General features: G+C 47.3%; 1 protein-coding gene across 8 annotated transcripts in view; it reads right to left on the reverse strand.

Annotated features, from left to right (window-relative positions):
• Nucleotides 1-19,368, reverse strand: part of DLG3 (discs large MAGUK scaffold protein 3) — a 1,213,683-nt gene that overhangs the window by 390,894 nt on the left and 803,421 nt on the right. The window lies entirely within an intron of this gene.

Consider the following 19,368-nt stretch of genomic DNA (forward strand, 5'->3'; position numbering starts at 1 on the left):
CTAGTTTAAACAAATTGAACAAAAATATTCTGGCTTACCCCAACCGCCCATGGACTTTCAACCTATTTTTTTTAAAGAGGCAGGGCAGATGGTGTGGATGACAGTCTCACACCTAATGACAGGATGTGATGTACCCATAACTTGTCTGTAGTTTCACTGCACTAGAGTGTATGTTTGGGACTCTACATTTATCTCAGAAATGGGAGCCCGGACTTCCAATCAAAGATAATAAAAGAGTAGGATGAAATCGAGATCAAATGGGAGATCCACGGCAAGTAATTCAAAGGGTTGTTGCTAAGAACTGGATAAATAAAGAAGAGAAGAACAAGGTGGCACAATTCCTAAAATCAGACAAGATGGGTCCACCAAGACTATTTGAAGGTATTGGGTACCTGGGGAGCTGTCTCTGCACACAGGAGCGAAACAGAAGAGGCACTGTCAAGTGGTTGAACAATCAACACCCATCCACCTTGGCAAACTCTTCTGGTGCAATGGTTCGCTGTTAGTGCTTGTGAAGGGTGAGCAGGGGCCAGACCCCTTGCAAGGTTGTGCAAGACCATTGCCCGCTTTGTCTATGTCTTTATATGGTTTTGAAATTGAGCAAAAGCCAAACTAGAGATCTGGGTTATCTCTAAGTGTCAAGTACACATAGAATCTTCAAAATATTTGGGATGTAAATTGCACAAACAAAATTTTAAAATTTAAAAATTTAATTAGTGTTTCTTTAACATATGGCACTGTTTTCGCCTTCATACACAATTAGATCTCAGATTGAACTGGGAACCAGTTACCTTTTGATACCTAGTGATTAATATCTACCATTCTTACACTGATTTCCAGGATGAAAATCTCGGCAGAGCGAACGGTCCCTCCAAGCCCAGTTTGCTTTTTGGTCTTCTCTTCTGCTTTCTGTAGAGGCCACGTGGCACTAGCGAAGATGGTGTGCTACCCCAATGATAGTATTATTTTGCAAACCTTCCCCTGCTCGTCCTTCATTCCTTCTTCAGACAGGCCACACATCTGATTTGGTCGCTGCAGCGCCATCAGGAGCTCTTTCCACTCTAAAGCTAACTGTGACTGCGGGTGGATTAGATCTTCTGGACTTAGAATGCTTTTATTCAGCTGCAGATGTCCAATGGGTGGCTCACTGGTTTCCTGCCCACCTCCCTGCATGAGATGGGGTTTACCAGTAAAGACTTTTAAGGAAGGCTTAATGCACTGCTCATCGTTTCCTACTGACCATTCTATGGATCACCATCTGGGGTTATCATGCATGGCTTTCTCTTGCCTTGCCAGAACCTGTAAACTCACTGACACGAAGAAACCCTATGCTCCTGCACTACCTTTGCTAAGCCTTCCCACTCGCACAGGATGGCTGTGCTCAGAGCAACTCCATCAGTGGCCTGTTGCAGGTGTCTGAAAATTGGGGAATTTGTTTCTGAACGGTGAGCTACTAAATTTCCAAACACTTTTGGCAGACTACCATCTTCACCCCGGTCAACTCCTTACTTACAACCACCTTAAATAATCATTAAATGCCCTATTTCATGTCTGCCACCTAGCACTAACCCTACAAGAGGTGTGCCAGAAGCTCTGTGCCATAGGAAATGGTGGCAAACTGATAGAATGGGTGCACAGACCTATCCTGCAACATGGAAACCACTCCAGGTCTTCTTGTCATACTACCTGGGTGATTGATGTAGCCAAACCTCTGCAAGATATGGACTAAAATACTGGGCTTTCCCCACAAAGTATCCCACAGCTGTCACTTTAAGTAAATTCATAGTGCTTCCTTGTGAATGCATTCTGCCTGTTGCTTGCCATTGGCCTTGTGGTTTGTAACTCACAATTTGTTGCTTTCAATTTGCTGGCTTTATTTGTTTTAGGCTATGCAGCTTGAATTCGTCCCTTCCCTTGCCAAAACCTTATTTACAGTATCCTGCCGAGTGCTCCCTTTCTGTAAACAGGCCTGTAAATCTTGTTCTAATCTTATCATATTTGCTGTGCATTCAAAGAACAAAGTCAAATGTCAGGCTCTGTCTTCGGTGGGAACTTAGTGTTTACTTTCCTTTCTCTGACTTCAAAGTGAGAGGATTTATGCAACAATCTTGCTGGATACTGGGGTTAGGAAAGAGTTTTTTCTTTCACATGACAACATTTAAATAGACTTCAGAATATATCAGATTTAGAAGTACAAATCAAGCACATTTTTGTTAATTCTGAACTGTGCTGGAAACAAATACCTTTACATGATTAAAACAAATCATTGCATTAGGTGATGCAATTTCCACATATCATCGTCTGTGCACAATATAGTTTGATTTGAAAAACGGTATTTCTGTGCAAATGTAATGGTCATTTCAATCAAAAATGTGTTGTCTGTAATGGCAGTGTGTTACCACACCATGCATGCTCCACTCCACTCTGCTCTGCACCACTCCACACCACTGCACCCTACTCTGTATCACTCCACTTTACGCCACTCCATGCCACTGTTCTCTTCTCCATTCGGAACCACTCCACATTATGCCACTGCTCTCTATGCTACTTCACACTATGCCTCTCTACTCTACTCTGTACTACTCTACTCTAAGCCACCGCACTTTGCGCCTCTCTACACCACTGCACTCTGCTCGTCTGCACGCCATACCACTACAGTCTAGGCAACACCAATCTAATCCGCACAACTCCACTCTCTGCCACTCTGCAACGCTGCACTGTACGCCACTGCACTCTAAGCTAATACACTCTATGCTAATGCACTTTACTCTGTAACACTCAACTCTATGCCCCTGCACTCTACATCAATACACTGTACATCATTCTAATGTACTCTGCACCTCTGCACCCTATGCCACGGCACTCTACACTACTTTACTCTATGCCATCACACTCTATGGCACTTTATGCAACTCCACTCTAACCTGCACTTCTCCACTCTAAGCCACCTCACTCTACTGTGAAATAATCTACCTTATGCCACTGCACTCTGTGCCACTGCATTCTATGCCACTGCACTCTACTCTGCACCTCTCCACTCTATGCAACTGCACTCTACTCTGAAACAATCTATTCTACGCCACTGCACTCTATACAACTCTGACCACTGCACTCTAGTTCAATGCACTCTACACCACTGCAAGCTGACACTCTGCAACACTGCTCTGGCCGCCACTATACTCTACACCACTCTGCTCTGTACTACTGCATTTTGCACCAATATACTCTATTCCACTGCATTCTATGCCACTCTACTCTGCCCAATGCCACTCTATGCAACTGCACTCTACACCAGTGCACTCTAAACAACTGCACTGCCCTTTACTCTGCACCACTGTACTCTATGCCACTGTTCTCTGTACCACTCTACACCACTGCACTGACACTCTACTCTGCAACTCTGCACTCTACACCACTCTACTCTATGCCACTGCACTCTAGGCACTATACTCTACACCACTCTACAATACTCCACTCTGCACCACTCTACACCACTACACTCTATGCCACATGAGTCTACTCTGCTCTCTGACACTGCACCACTCTGCATTACTGCACTCTCTGCTACGCTATTGTATGCCACTCTACTCCACTGCACTCTATGTAACTCTACCCCATGCCACTCTATGCCACTGCACTCTGCTCCAATGCACTCTAAACAACTGCACTGTACGCCACTGCCCTCTACTTTGTACCACTGTACTCTACGCCACTGCTCTGTACCACTCTACTCCACTCTACATCACTGCACTGACACTCTACTCTGCAGTGTTGCACTCTCCACCACCGTAGTGTACACCAATGTACTACTGCATTCTATGCCACTGCACTCTATGCCACTCTACTCTGCATCACTCTACACTACACCACTGCACTCCCTGCAAAGTGAGTCTACTCTGCAATCTATGCCACTGCACCACTCTACACTAGTGCTCTCTCTGCTACTCTATTGTATGCCACTCTACTCCACTGCACTCTATGCCACTCTACTCTGTCCCATGCCACTGCACTCTAAACCACTGCACTCTACGCTAACGCACTCTAAACAACTGCACTGTACCCCACTACACTGTACTTTGCACCACTGGGCTCTACGCCACTGCTCCTATGCTACTCTACTCCCCTCCACACCACTATGCCACTAGCTTTAAGCCATGCTGAACAGCAGCTACTCTGGTGTATAACATGGCAAATGGCTAAAACACATTAGCAAAGCCAATAACTCATTCGTAGACGAGACCTATTGGCTTTGCCAATGTTTGTTAGTACTATGAGGTACCTGAAAGTACTGTGAAAAATAAAATTACATCATAATAAAGGCTGCTACAAAATGCGCAAATACATTTCGGTTAAATAAAAAAAAAGTGCTTCTCAAATACAGATTTGAATAATATACGGTTTATACAGAGTGATAATTCTTTTTTATAACACTCCATTAAAACCACACATTCCACAGCTCACCTTGGAACACCATTACAGTACCACTCTAAAAGAAATATCTTTGCCACCAGAAAACTTCAAGTGACTCCTTTTAGTAAAGTCAATGCAGGTTTTCAAGCCCCTTTGTATTTGCAGATTTACCAGTTGCCCACATTTGCACGTCTTTAGGGAAGAAGACCCCCTGGCAAGAAGGCCTTTTCTTATCTGTCTGCCCCTCCCTCCCTCAGAGCACAGGAGACCCCCTGCCTTCCAGCCCAGCTGGGGAAACTCCTCTGCCAGTAATTTCGCCCTGCCTCTGTTGCCCTTTAGGTGAAAGGCTAAAATTACGGACAAATGCCGTCCGTTAAAGCTTTCATCACGGACAACAGACAGCAGGGCGAAATTACGGACAGTCAGTGAAATTTACGGACGGGTGGTCACCCTACCCATGCGTCGCTGCACTGCTCATGAAGCCCCGAGGGCCAAACTGGGCCGAGGTTGGTTGCGGTCAGGGGCGTAGCTTCAGAGGGGGCGGGGGTTAATTGGGGTGTGCCACCCCCAAATAAATGCATTTTGTGGCTTGGTAGTTAGGTCTGACAGCCTTGAGTGGATTCTACTGTGTTTGTGACTTTAAACTTCATTTGTTTGGATTGGGAACTTCTATATGTAGTCACGTAAAAAACCCAAAGGTTACAGGGACGTGTGTTCACCTGCTATACGTAGCGTTATCTCAAGTAACTATAACTGGTGCTGTGAAGTAACTATAACTCGCGCCTCCGCCATGCAGTTTTTTTGTCATAAATTTTACTGCAAATGTTACATTATTATCAATGATGTTATCAAATATATCATGAGTGCAGTAATTTGTGGGGTAATTAGCAGTGCATGCCTTCGGTCGTGCGCAATGAGGATTTGGCGCAGGGCTGGCCTGCACTCAGACGCTGTGGCCAACCAGCCAACCCCATGGTGCACGTGGCATTTGGCCATGCGCAGCGGGAGTTGGCGGCTGCCTGTCTCTCTGGGTGTGAGAATAGGTGTGACGGGGTGTATCTGGGTGTGAGAGTGGCTCTGAGCGTGTCTGGGTGTGAGAGGGGGTGCGTCAGTGTCCTAGTGGGTCATTGAGTGTGTGCGTCAGTGTAGGTCTGTGAGTGGGTGCGTGAGGGTTTCAGTGGGTCTGTGAGTAGGTGTGTGAGGGGATCTGTGAGTGGGTGAGTGAGCATCTGAGAGAGTCTGTGGGTGCATGAGGGTCTGAGTGGGTTCATGAGGGTCTGAGTGGGTCTGTGAGTGGGTGCGTAAGAGTCTGAGTGAGTCTGTGAGTGGGTGCGCGAGTATCTGAGTGGGTCTGTGAGTGGGTGCGTGAGTGTCTGAATGGGTGTGTGAGTGGGTGCACGAGTGTCTGAGTGGGTCTGTGAGTGGGTGCATAAAGGTCTGAGTGGGAGAAAGAGATTGAAAGAGAGAGAAAGAGTGAGAGAGATAGTTTTTTAGGCTTTGATGATTGATATACTTAGAATGAGATATTTCTGGACAAATTGAAAACGAAAATGTATTTGACAATTAAAAAGAGTGAGATCACCTTTCAGTATGAACCTTACATTTTTGAAATGTAAAAGAAGTTAAAGAAGGAAAATGACCACGGGCACACCTGGAGTAGAACCCTCAACTTCCTGTGCGAGGGTCTGTGACCTTAACCTTTAGGTCATAGGTGACTCCTTACTGTAATGCTCCCATTCATTACTATGACTGTCAACCCACACGTGTGATTGGAAAGAAAGATGACTGTTCCATCACTAGGAAAGTTTAACAGTGAAAACACCAGTAAATAAACAAACACACTGCCAAGTGATACTAGGGTTTGAACCTTCAGCCTACTCGTTGACAGTACAAGGCCTTGACCATTAGGCCAGAAGTGACTATTTTCTGTTCTGCATCCAAACTGAACTATAAGTTATAGTTACCTTTGGATGCAGAGCAGAACATTCGTACCAAACATTTTGCAAGTTTGAGTCTCTGAAGTCATTGCAGGGAGAGACCATTGCAATGACAATCTCTTTCTCTCTCTCTTTCGTCTCATTATGGGATGGAACAGAGAGAGGGAGAGAGACCTCCTCCTGTGGCAGGACCACAGGAGGAGCCTTAATGCCACTGCGGTCCTAGCTGCCTCCTCACTTAATGTGGGAGTTGGCATTGCTCTCCCAAGTAGGGAGCTGCTTCAAATAGCAGCTTCTTGCTTGTTGGAGCAATGTTTTCATCTGTTATCCTGCAACCATATTTGCATGCCGGGGAGATGGATGAAAATTCCGCTTTCTGCAAGTGAGAGCAGCTTTGTTTGCTTTTGCTTGGTGGGAGCTGTTAAGAAAAGCAAACAACTATGGCCCAGGGGTGGGCACCCCGGGACATAGCAGGAGCCCGCCCCGGGGCGCTGCGCTCCCCAGGGCCATTATTGGCTCCACGAGGGCAGGGGGCACACAGCCCCACTCCAATGTAATGTAGCCCTGGGCAGGTGGTGGTCCTCGGGCTCAGAGGTCCGCAAAGGACCCCTCTCACACTTTAATTAAAGCCCCAGGGAGCTGGTGATCACCGGGACTGCGAGAGGGCTGCGCAGGCCCCCCACACTCATTAAGTTTGAAGCCTCGGGGAGGTGGTGGGCTGCCGGGGGGGGTGAGCACGTGGCCCCCATGCATAGATTTAAAGTTAAGCCCTGGGGATTTTGCGGTCCCTGGGACTGCAGGGGTGCGGTGCAGCCACCCCACACTCATTAAGTTTGAAGCCCTGGGGAGGTGGCGGTCACCAGGGTTGGAGGTGGAGGGCACAGCTTCCCCGCACAGCTGCACAGATTTAAAGTTAAGTCCCAGAGAGGTGGTGGTCCCTGGGGCTGGGGGGGCGCCCAGCCCCTCTGCACTCAATATGCTAAAAGCGCCAGGGAGGTGGCGGTCCCCAGGGCAAAAGGCCCCCGCACTCAATATGATAAAAGCCCTGGGGAGATTCCCAGGGCTGCAGGGGTGAAGGGGGTGTTCCCTCTGCGTTAAATTAGAATGCCCCCGGGACTTGGCCCACCCTGGAGCTTCAGAATAAAGACGCGCGGGAGCCAGAGCTTAATTCTTTTTTTTGTTTGTTTTATTTTCCCCGGATCCGCTGCGAATTGCGGCAAACATAAAAAAAAAAAAAGGCTTTTTAGCTTTGGGGTGGGGAGGGGGTGGGGGGCAGCACCAGAGCTAAGGGGCCAGGGTGTCCCTACTCTGGCCCTTTTGTTTATTTTTACATTTTTTTCTGGGACTCGGCTGAAGCCAAGTCCCAAGATGGCTGCCAACACTTCCTGGTTTAAGTGTTGACAGTCAATCACAGCTGTGCATTTTCCTGCACAAGCTTGTCATTATTAAAAAAGTCATCTGGGAGGATCAGTGTCCCTAGATATACAAATTTGTTTTCCCTTTAATATCCCAAAAACTACTGAATGGATTTACACCAAATTAGTGAAAGCACAATCTGCATACTGAAAGCTAGTTGTCCGCCAAATTTTGTGTAAATTTGTCCAGTGGTTTGGGCTGTAGTCGTGTTCCAAGGTCCTATGGGAATTAACATAGGAAACACAACTTTTTTGATCCCCCCTTTTTCTTGGCCCCCACTTGACGGATCACCCCGAAACTTGCAGTGCGCAACAACAATCACCAGGGCACTTTTATTGGAACATTTTGTGAAGATCCGTCAAACAGTGGCAAAGAAATAGGCAACTCAAAACACGCTTTTTCTATGGAAACATGGTACTAACTACAACTACCTACTGGTGAAGTAGCAAATCTGCCCTCATATAAGAAATTATTGAATGGATGCAAATTCACTACTTTTGAAATTCACAAAATTGTGCAACACTAGGCTCTAAAAACGGAGCCATTTACAAGGTTTCAGGTGTAAATTTGGAAACTTCGTTTTACTCTTGTTGCATGCATTTCCAAAAATTATGCTATTATGCCACTTTGCGTAATTATGCGCCATCCGCTGTAACAATTATAGTGAATGGTGCTATTCACAATAAAAAATTCCAGTGAAAGCACAGGAACCATAGAACACAAGTGTCTGCTGTTCACAGTGCGCTTGTTTAAATGCGCCCTTTCCCCAAAAATGATAGGGGGACGCGTAAAATCTAGTGCAAAATAACGAATTTGCATTTCACTGTAATTTTCATAATTACACAAAAGCAAATTTTGCACATCCCTAAATCAAACCCATTAATTATTGTCCACTATGCTACTTTAGACATAGGTTCCGCTAATGCAAATCAGTACCTATCCTGTTGATCATGTGAACAGCCCATTTCAAACCTTGGTCACCTCAACCCTTCACCCTGTGACCCATCGGTATTTTAGTTGTGAAATTTGAGATTCACCCCCCCCACCAAAATCTAAGCAACTAAATTACTGTAGGAGGCTGGCTCAGATTATGGTGCATGAGTCCAGGCAACCCTTAGTGATGGTGAATAGGTGTCCAGATAGCAGAAGCTCTCTAGGGGTAGCTAAGGCGAGCATCTAACACTTTTCTAAGAGGAATGTAAAGCACCTGCAATACCAAAGTAGTCAGGCAGTAATTCTCACACAAGAAGGGATCACACAAGAAAGGATACTCTATTACAATCCTATTACTAAACTGACATTGGTATAGCTTCCTTTGGAGATATTACATACAGTATACACATAAAATAATCATCAAAACAGCTCAGAAATATACATGGCACTAGGGGAGGACCAAACCATATACAGGGAGTGCAGAATTATTAGGCAAGTAGTATTTTTGAGGATTAATTTTATTATTGAACAACAACCATGTTCTCAATGAACCCAAAAAACTCATTAATATCAAAGCTGAATATTTTTGGAAGTAGTTTGTAGTTTGTTTTTAGTTTTAGCTATGTTAGGGGGATATCTGTGTGTGCAGGTGACTATTACTGTGCATAATTATTAGGCAACTTAACAAAAAAAAATATATACCCATTTCAATTATTTATTATTATCATTGAAACCAATATAACATCTCAACGTTCACAAATATACATTTCTGACATTCAAAAACAAAACAAAAACAAATCAGTGACCAATATAGCCACCTTTCTTTGCAAGGACATTCAAAAGCCTGCCATCCATGGATTCTGTCAGTGTTTTGATCTGTTCACCATCAACATTGCGTGCAGCAGCAACCACAGCCTCCCAGACACTGTTCAGAGAGGTGTACTGTTTTCCCTCCTTGTAAATCTCACATTTGATGATGGACCACAGGTTCTCAATGGGGTTCAGATCAGGTGAACAAGGAGGCCATGTCATTAGATTTCCTTCTTTTATACCCTTTCTTGCCAGCCACGCTGTGGAGTACTTGGACGCGTGTGATGGAGCATTGTCCTGCATGAAAATCATGTTTTTCTTGAAGGATGCAGACTTCTTCCTGTACCACTGCTTGAAGAAGGTGTCTTCCAGGAACTGGCAGTAGGACTGGGAGTTGAGCTTGACTCCATCCTCAACCCGAAAAGGCCCCACAAGCTCATCTTTGATGATACCAGCCCAAACCAGTACTCCACCTCCACCTTGCTGGCGTCTGAGTCGGACTGGAGCTCTCTGCCCTTTACCAATCCAGCCACGGGCCCATCCATCTGGCCCATCAAGACTCACTCTCATTTCATCAGTCCATAAAACCTTAGAAAAATCAGTCTTGAGATATTTCTTGGCCCAGTCTTGACGTTTCAGCTTGTGTGTCTTGTTCAGTGGTGGTCGTCTTTCAGCCTTTCTTACCTTGGCCATGTCTCTGAGTATTGCACACCTTGTGCTTTTGGGCACTCCAGTGATGTTGCAGCTCTGAAATATGGCCAAACTGGTGGCCAGTGGCATCGTGGCAGCTGCACGCTTGACTTTTCTCAGTTCATGGGCAGTTATTTTGCGCCTTGGTTTTTCCACACGCTTCTTGCGACCCTGTTGACTATTTTGAATGAAACGCTTGATTGTTCGATGATCACGCTTCAGAAGCTTTGCAATTTTAAGAGTGCTGCATCCCTCTGCAAGATATCTCACTATTTTTGACTTTTCTGAGCCTGTCAAGTCCTTCTTTTGACCCATTTTGCCAAAGGAAAGGAAGTTGCCTAATAATTATGCACACCTGATGTAGGGTGTTGATGTCATTAGACCACACCCCTTCTCATTACAGAGATGCACATCACCTAATATGCTTAATTGGTAGTAGGCTTTCGAGCCTATACAGCTTGGAGTAAGACAACATGCATAAAAAGGATGATGTGGTCAAAATACTCATTTGCCTAATAATTCTGCACTCCCTGTACTAAAAAAGTGGAATGTGAAGGAGTGACTCCAGCCAAGGTAAGTGTGGTAGTTAGCTAGGGGCTGGGGCAGTTAGGAACACCAGAGGTAAATAAAGTAAGTGACCCCAGCAAGCAGGAGTAAGTCAGTTACCCACCCAGTTGTCCCATAGGCTAACACAGAGAGTAGTGGTTGGAGTTTGTAGAATTCAGGACCCTTCCCAGTGGACCCCGAGGAAACCAGCAGGCAAGTGGATGAATGGAAACTGCCCCTACCCCAGGATACCCAGAAGACAGGAGTACCTACATCAGGGACCTGGATGCAGAGGGAAGAAGGGACTCTCTCTGAAGACTGTGGATGCCTTGGATTGTCCAGCCGTTGTCATGACACTTGGACCAGGCCGGTGGAACCCAGGGACGGGTTCCAGATGTGGATGACTGCAAAGGAAGGGGACAGAATCCAGCACCCTTGAAGGTGCCCAGATGGTGCCGTGGCAATGCCTACCCCCCTGATGATGAAGTTCCTGCAAGTCAGTGGAAGAAGGAGCTGTGTGGTCCAGGAGCTGCAGAAGATACCAGGAGTCACCTAGAAGTTGTCCTTTGATGGTCGCTGGATTGCAAGAGAGTTAGTGACCAGCCAGGTGACCAACAAGCACTGGTAAATGCAAACAAGAGCAGAAGAGGAGTTTGCAAAGTTATGGGCACCAGCAAGGTCCAGGAGACTCTACCCAGGAGGGAGAGTCAGACCTGGCCCTCAGCACACAGGAAGGCCAACAGAAGTTGGTGGAGCCCCCATGAGTAACCCACAGGCGCTGGATACAGAGAGTCCCAAGGAGGCCTTGCCAGCGCTACAAAACATAAGTCCCACGTCGCAGGAGTTGTAGGACAGGAGCTGGTCTCTGGTGTGCAGAGTGCTTGGAGGCTGGGTTTCTTGGAGCCTGTATATTTCCCAGAACAATAGTCAACAAGCCTTGGCAAGTGCAACAGTCACGGTGCATAGTGGTGCCAGTCCAGTGGCAGGTGCAAGGGCCTATAGGCCCCCAACTTGGAAAGAAGACAAGCAGGACCCAGAGGAGGCCTCAGACTTGCCACATCCGAAGCAGGATCTTTGAATATCCAGGGACAGCAGTCCCCACAACCTGTTGATGTTTTCTTGAGGTGCCTGTGGGTGCAGGGGAGTGACTCCTTCACTCCAAGGGAGATTCCTTGGTGCTTCCTGGTGCAAACAGAGTATTTGTGACCCTGGATGAAGCACAGCATTCAGTGTTGCTGAATTCTTGCAGGATCCGGAGAATCAATGTTGCAATGGGAGCTTTCCCACCAGAAGGAGACTTGTTCAGTTCCAGCAAAGACCAGCAGCGGTTCCAGAGGCCAGAAGCAGAAGATGTCTTTCTGAGAGATCCTTGTAGAGTCTTGCTTGACAAATTTTAGGATCTACCTACGAGGGAGCCCTTAAATAACTAAAACAGGGGGTTGGTCACTCACTGCAGTCACCCACCTATGAAAGGGGGTCAGGGACGTCATCCACCTCACATAACCAGTCAGATGCTCCAAGGGGCCTCTGCACATCTTGTTTTAAGTGGCCACCTGGCAGAGCTCTGTGCACCTCCCTAGAGGAGGAGCTGGACAGGGGGGTGGTCACTCCCCTGTTGTAGGAAAGGGCCACTGTTGGCATCGTTACCCTCCCCTCTCCCCCACACACACACATTTTGCCTAGTGTTGATGACAACTTTGATTGCAAGTGTGCTGGGATCCTGCTAACCAGGCCCCAGCTCCAGTGTTCTTTCCCAAAATCTGTACCTTTGTTTACACAATTGGCACAACCCTGGCACACAGTTAAGTCCCTTGTAAAAGGTACCCTTTGTACCAATGGCCCTGTGGCCATGGAAGGTCCCCAAGGGCTGCAGCATGTATTATACCACTCTAGGGGACCCCTCACGGAGCACATGTACACTGCTGATGCAGCCTGTGTGTGCTGGTGGAGCGAAAGGCAAAGTCGACATGGCACATCTCTCAGGGTTCCATGCCCACAGCCCACTGCCTGTGGCATAGGCAAGTCACCCCTCTAGGAGGCCTTACAGCCCTAAGGAAGGGTGCACCATCCCACAGGTGACGGCATAGCTGCATGAGCACTATGCCCCTACAGTGTCTAAATCCATTCTTAGACATTGTAAGTGCAGTATAGCCATATTGAGTATATGGTCTGGGAGTTTGTCAAAAACGAACTCCACAGATCCATAATGGCTTCACTGAATACTGGGAAGCTTGATATCAATCGTCTCAGCACAATAACCCCCCCCCACTGATGCCAGTATGGGATTTATTGACAAGTGCACACAGAGGGCATCTTAGAGAAGCCCCCTGTATGTTAGCCAAACTGCTACTGTAGGACTGACCAATCTGTGCCAGCCTGCCACTTTCAGGCAGCTAAAACAACCTTTTAGTGCAGTGATGTGAGAAAAGTGAGGGAGGATCATTAAATGAGAGTTCCCCTAAAGAAGGAGTTTGTACCACCTCCCCTTGGGCATCATGCAGACCTTGTACCAAGCTTGGGATACTCCAGACAGGGCTTCACAGGGCTGCCCTAGGTTTGCCACACAATAGGACTGGCATCGTAATGGTTAAATGACCCACATACTCAGACTCACGTGTTGAAGGATCTTTCCTTTACATAGAGCACAACTGAATCTTGTTTTCTCCTACAGCTTTACACCCTCAGACTGCAAGCTATCTCAGAAACATGTTCTTAAAACATTGCTTGAAAATGTGAGCTTGACATACAATTATCAAATCATTCCTCGCCTCCTTTGCTTTAGAGTGGACCTCTTCCTGAGTGTAGCCTTCTCTCAGTTGCATGTCTGTCTGCCTTAATCTCCGTTGTTGAATTTCTGCAAGTGGCGCCTCATTTCATACATCACAACCTCCTCTATCCATCCCACCAACCACTTGCATGAACCCACACAGCCCCCACTGACAATCACACCTAATTGCTACTAATTTAATCTACTACAAAGAAACAGAAGTACATGTGTGGAATGATTTCCTGAGAGCACATGGCAACCCCAATAAGTCCCATTAACCATAATCACTAGATTCACCACTATCCTTGGGACCCGTAGTAGCGTGCTACTCATTGTAAATCACTTCAATGCCTCGTGGGGGTAGCAAGAGCTATATAAATGCAAACAAATACAGTTTGTGATTTCAGAAGTCCTGCACTTACTCCTAACTACCTGCACTGAGCGCCATATTGTGAATCAATGCCTTACAACCCACCAGCAGGCAGAACAAATTGCAAAGGTGGAGTTGTGTGCTGCGTGGCTACTCTTCATCAGATGCTGAACGGAGTTAAGTTATTTCAGTATGTTCAAGGCAGACCCTCCCAGCTTTTCTAAATCATCACTTCTCAAGCATGGAATTTAAGTACAAATTGGCAGTATTTTGAAACCTTCCCTCCAGTCAGAAACCAGGCCTTCTGCAAGAGCTCAGTTCAACAGTTCATTGCCCTACAGTTTGGGCATCCTTGCCTCGGTGTGCTCATGAAGCGCTATCCAGTGGGGTCATGCTGTGCAGATATATATCAGAAGCAGACATGGAGGATCATTTATCCTACAGCACATATCTGCACCTCTCCATTTTCACATATGGATTATTGTCCGTCTATCCCGAGTGGGCGCATCGCTGCGAAGAAGAACCTCGCTTCTCAGGTACGACTAGTCCATCTGACCTCCAGGGATGACATATTGTGGACATTTCTATTCCAGGAAGACTTCCACCCCAGACAATCCTCTTTACTGTATCCTGCGCTTAACAAAATACTTTCCTGGCGGGAGTCACCACAATATGTGTAAAGTGGTTTGGGCAGCATAAGGGTTTTTGCTAGGCCGGTTCTTCAAGCTGCAAGCATGAGTCAGGGTCACCTATGCATCAAGGAAGCGTCTCTCCAATTAGTCCACATGGAAGAAGCTGTATGTTTCTCCTTGCTAAGTCATAAAACAGTCTTACACACATTGAAATGTCTTCTGTGCGCTTGGTGAGATGCAGGTCTTACAAGGCATTACATAAGTACAGAGGCGTGGATCACACAGTCACTCATAAGGCATCACCCTTGGCTGGCAGTAGCATGATTAGGGGTTCCCACCTCTTCTAGTCCTGGGGTGATACTGGACTGTGCCTACCCAGGACCCCATGAGTACTGACCCCTGAATATCTCAATCCATCCCTTGCCCGCGTCGTGTTCCACTTCGAACGCTGTTCCCTATGACAGCAGGGTGGAAACAGCAGCAGCTCAGTTTTACCCCAAGTTATCTCCTGGCAAATAAACCTATAATCTCAAGAAACTGATCTGATTTGAGATGTATAAAGTGTGAGATTTCACAAGCTGGGGTCCTAGCGCAGGAGGACTACGTGTTTGGCACAGAGGGGGTTATTACAACTTTGGAGGAGGTGGTAATCCGTCCCAAATGTGACGGATTTACCACCAGCCGTATTACGAGTTCCATAGGATATAATGGACTCGTAATACGGCTGGTGGTATATCTGTCACTTTACCGTCACTTTTGGGACGTATTAACACCTCCTCCAAAGTTGGAATAACCCCCAGAATCTACAAATGGAACAAATTCGATTTTAGCAATTTATAGAATTTCAGCAGAGTTCTTTCAGCACAAGTAGCTGCGGGATGATCTTTCTAGGCCTGCGCAGTAACCACTGAAAAGGGAAGTCCTCCAATATCGCATCTCTTACGTTTGAGAATGAAGACGCAATGTGACGTGCTAGATCGAAACCGTCACGATGAAATACGTGGAGAGAAGAGGGAGGCCATGTATCTGTTAGATGGTAGACTATAAAACCTTGTGCCAAAAGCACATGGCCTTCAAACCAGAGCGCTTGCACAAGGGTAACCAATGGTGAGAGGAGAGAGGGGCAGAAATACTAGTGTTTCTGCCTGGACCCAGGATGAGCCGGGCCACCCTGTCCGGTGTAAGTTGTAACTTGTGAATAAGGTAAGTAGCTAAACTACAAACAAGAGTTTTGATAGTCCTGCCTGGTGATGATGAGGATATGGGCTAAGGTTTTCCCTAATAACCTTCATCATGTTGAGGGGACCTCCTAATGTGTCCCTCAATAGAAAGACACCTATAAAAAAGGATGCCAAGTTGACATGCGGTGGATGTGGGTGCAGGACAGGCACCTGAAGGATTGGGCCACCAGCCTGAGGTGCTGATGGAAGAGTTGCCAATGCTTGAGATCTAGGGGCTTGACACAGAGTCTGAAGGCCTGGTTACTCCATCAGAAACGTGACGGATATCACACCCGCCCTATTACAAGTGCATTATGTCCAACGACACCTGTAATATATATCAGTCAGCTTTGTTATGAAGTAACCCATCCGCCGAACTTGAAATCAGGCCCTTAGCCTTGTCTGTGGTTGGTGTAAGTGACTTGGCCTTCATCTAACTTGCAACCTCGTACAGGAACTAAACAAAGAATATCAGGATATACCAGCTTTTACCAATGACCCATCCTGCCACTACAGAAGTGCTGCAACTTCCTCTCTGACTGTGGAAACTCCCAATCATTTGGGCTTTGCCTGACTGCCAAAGTCTACAGTTTTATGTTAAATTAGAGCGAGCGCCACAGCCCTGCCCTACCGCACGGTGCAGACCCAACTCCCTCTGACTTCTGCCCGTCTACCAGAGCGCTCTCCTCGCCTCTCTTTTTAATGTTCTGAACAAGTTCTTATTCACTTGGACAAAGCCAGTGGTACCCAAAGCTGTCCAGATATGACCAATTCACATCAGCAAGAGCTTTATAGGTCTTCCTGCTGAATACAGTCTTTGGTGTATATTTATTCCAGGCTCTAACTACTGAGTCTGCCACTTGTCTGAATAAACACCAGCCTAGGCGCTCTCTTTGTGACTGAAAGATGCTTTGAGACACTACCAGTGTGGTAAAATGAGGAACACCACTTTCACACCTGAGTCACCTAAAGGCTAAAATGCAACAATCAGATTTCAACTTCACCTGAGTTTTGGAGGAACTCTGCTAAAGTGTTTTAAACTTCTCAAAGATCTCCAGCATATGCCTTGCCAGCCAGCCAGGTCCTTGTAAGTAAGCAAAACAATATAAAATTATGTGGCACACATTCAGCTCTTAGAAATGAAGGTAAAGCGCCAGGAGACTTCCCTGTGTACAGATGAAGTACAAATTCAGATTGCAATGGATCGTAACAGCAATCCACACCCTAGATCTCAGGCATTTGAGTCCCAGGTCTCGGGGTCACGAAGCGAACAAACAATAGGGGTTCGCCGTTCAGAATAATGCCATAAGGCAAAGGCAGCCATGTATCAATGGTGTGGAACAGTCAAGAGATGGTTTCCCTGCAGACCCTAATTTTGCCAAAGTGGTGCTTTGCCAAGGCACCTCATGCCTGCTCTGCCCGACACAACGCCTCTCATCGAGTTGGACCCAGGCCCAACTGCAGCTGAGTACATTTCCGAGGAGGCGTTTGGCATTTCTCAAGCACTTGGCACCAGTTCCTTCTTGCTGTTTACGTAGAACATGGAGCGCTCAAGCACAACCTAGAGGAGAAACCTAAACAAACCCGCAGCATTAAGCGCCTGTGTCCAAGGAAGCAGCAGAGAGATGCACACACCCTGCCGAACACCACAGTCATCAGGAGGAGCCCATGGAGACACCTTAACTCCTGCCATCAGAGCCTGGAGTCTAAACGTGGCATCCCATTCAACCCAACATGGACTCTGGTAGACATGAACACACCTGCAAAGAACACCCGGTATGACCTCTGGACAAAAAACATAGGGCCTGATTTAGAGTTTGGCGATGGGGTTACTCTGTCACAAACATGACGGATATCCAGTCCGCCACATTATGATCCCATTTTAGGCTATGGAAATTGCAATATAGCAGACGGAATATGCGTCACATTGTGACGGATAACCCTCCTGCTAAACTCTAAATCAGGCCCATAGTCTCTGGTAGAACCAACATGGCCTCTCTTACCCCTGTTATGGCTGCTACTGTTATGTCGTTGCAGCTCCTGAAATGCACTGTAACGAAGGGTGGCATCTTACCCCTTGGCTGTAGCTAATGCAACTTTCCTGGGGGTAAAGGTGTTTTTTTGTTTTTCCCCTGGTGAACCCACTGTGGGCTCTCATATGTATACCACAATGCCCGTGGGATAGGGTGTGGACTTGGCCTGGAGAGGAGAAATGCATGGACTAGAGAAGAGCAGGGTGTGGACATGGACCAGAGAGGGTCAGATGTGGATGTGGACGGGAGAGGGGTGGGGTGTGAATGGGGACCAGTGAGGGAACGGGTGTGGATGTGGACAAGAGAGGGGCGGGGAGTGGAAGTGTACCAGAAAGGGGTGGGGACTGGATGTGGACCAGAGGGGGGTGGGGTGTGGATGTGGACCAGAGGGGGGTGGGGTGTGGATGTGGACAAGAGAGGGGCAGGGAGTAGAAGTGTACCAGAAAGGGGTGAGGAGTGGATGTGAACCAGAGGGGGGAACGGGTGTGGATGTGGACAAGAGAGGGGCGGGGAGTAGAAGTGTACCAGAAAGGGGTGAGGAGTGGATGTGGACCAGAGGGGGGAGGGGAGTGGATGTGGACCAGAAGGTGGGTGGGGTGTGGATGTGGACCAGAGAGGGGCGGGGAGTGGACGTGGACCAGAGAGCGGCGGGGTGTGGAAATGGACCAGAGAGGGGCGGAGTGTGGAAATGGACCAGAGAGGGGCAGGAGTGGACATGGACCAGAGAGTGGCGGGGTGTGGATGTGGCCCGTAGAGGAGAAGGATGTGGAGGTGAAAAATCTTCCACTGTTAGCACAAAAGAGAAATAATCATATTTCCTCAAATTGAGAGTAATGATTGGCCTTTCTTTTCTCTAGGTCACTTGGCTTGACATCGTAAACTCATCACTTCACATTTGCTGACATCAACATGTGTTGGCATGTTATGTCAAGAAATGCAGGAGTTTACGCTGTCAGCCAAGTGAACTGGAGAAAACAAAGACCAATCATTACACTCCATCTGAAGAAATGTGATTATTTCTCTTTTGTGCTAACAGTGGAAGTTTTTTTTACTTATTGGGACCTTGTTCCGCAAACTTCAAACGATATGCTTTTGAACATGCTGTGGACTCTTGTGGAACTTTTTGGAACTGTGGGTGGTTTTGTGCCGACACATTACTCTAGCTGCCTTTGATTGTGCTGGTTGTGGAGGTGTAATGGAGAGGGGCAGGATGTGGAGGTGCCCTAGAGAAGTGCTGGATGTGGAGGTGACCTAGAGAGGGGCAGAATGTGGAGGAGGCCTGGAGAGGAGCAAGGTGTGGAGGTGGCGTGGAGAGGGGCAAGATGTGGAGGTGACATGGATAGGAACAGGATGTGGAGGTGGCCAGGAGAAGAGCAGCGTGTGGAGGTGGCCGGGAGAGGGGCAGGATGGGAAGGTAACCTGGAGAGGGGGGCAGGATGTGAAGGTGACCTGGTGAGGGGCAGGGTGTGGAGGTAACCTGGAGAGGGGCAGGGTGTGGCGGTGACCTGGAGAGGGGCAGGATGTGAAGGTGACATGGAGAGGGGCAGCATGGGGAGGTGGCCTAGAGAAAGGCAGGATGTGGAGGTGGCCTGGTGAGGGGCAGC

Source organism: Pleurodeles waltl, chromosome 2_1 (assembly GCF_031143425.1).
Source record: "Pleurodeles waltl isolate 20211129_DDA chromosome 2_1, aPleWal1.hap1.20221129, whole genome shotgun sequence".
Classification (NCBI taxonomy): Eukaryota; Metazoa; Chordata; class Amphibia; order Caudata; family Salamandridae; genus Pleurodeles; species Pleurodeles waltl.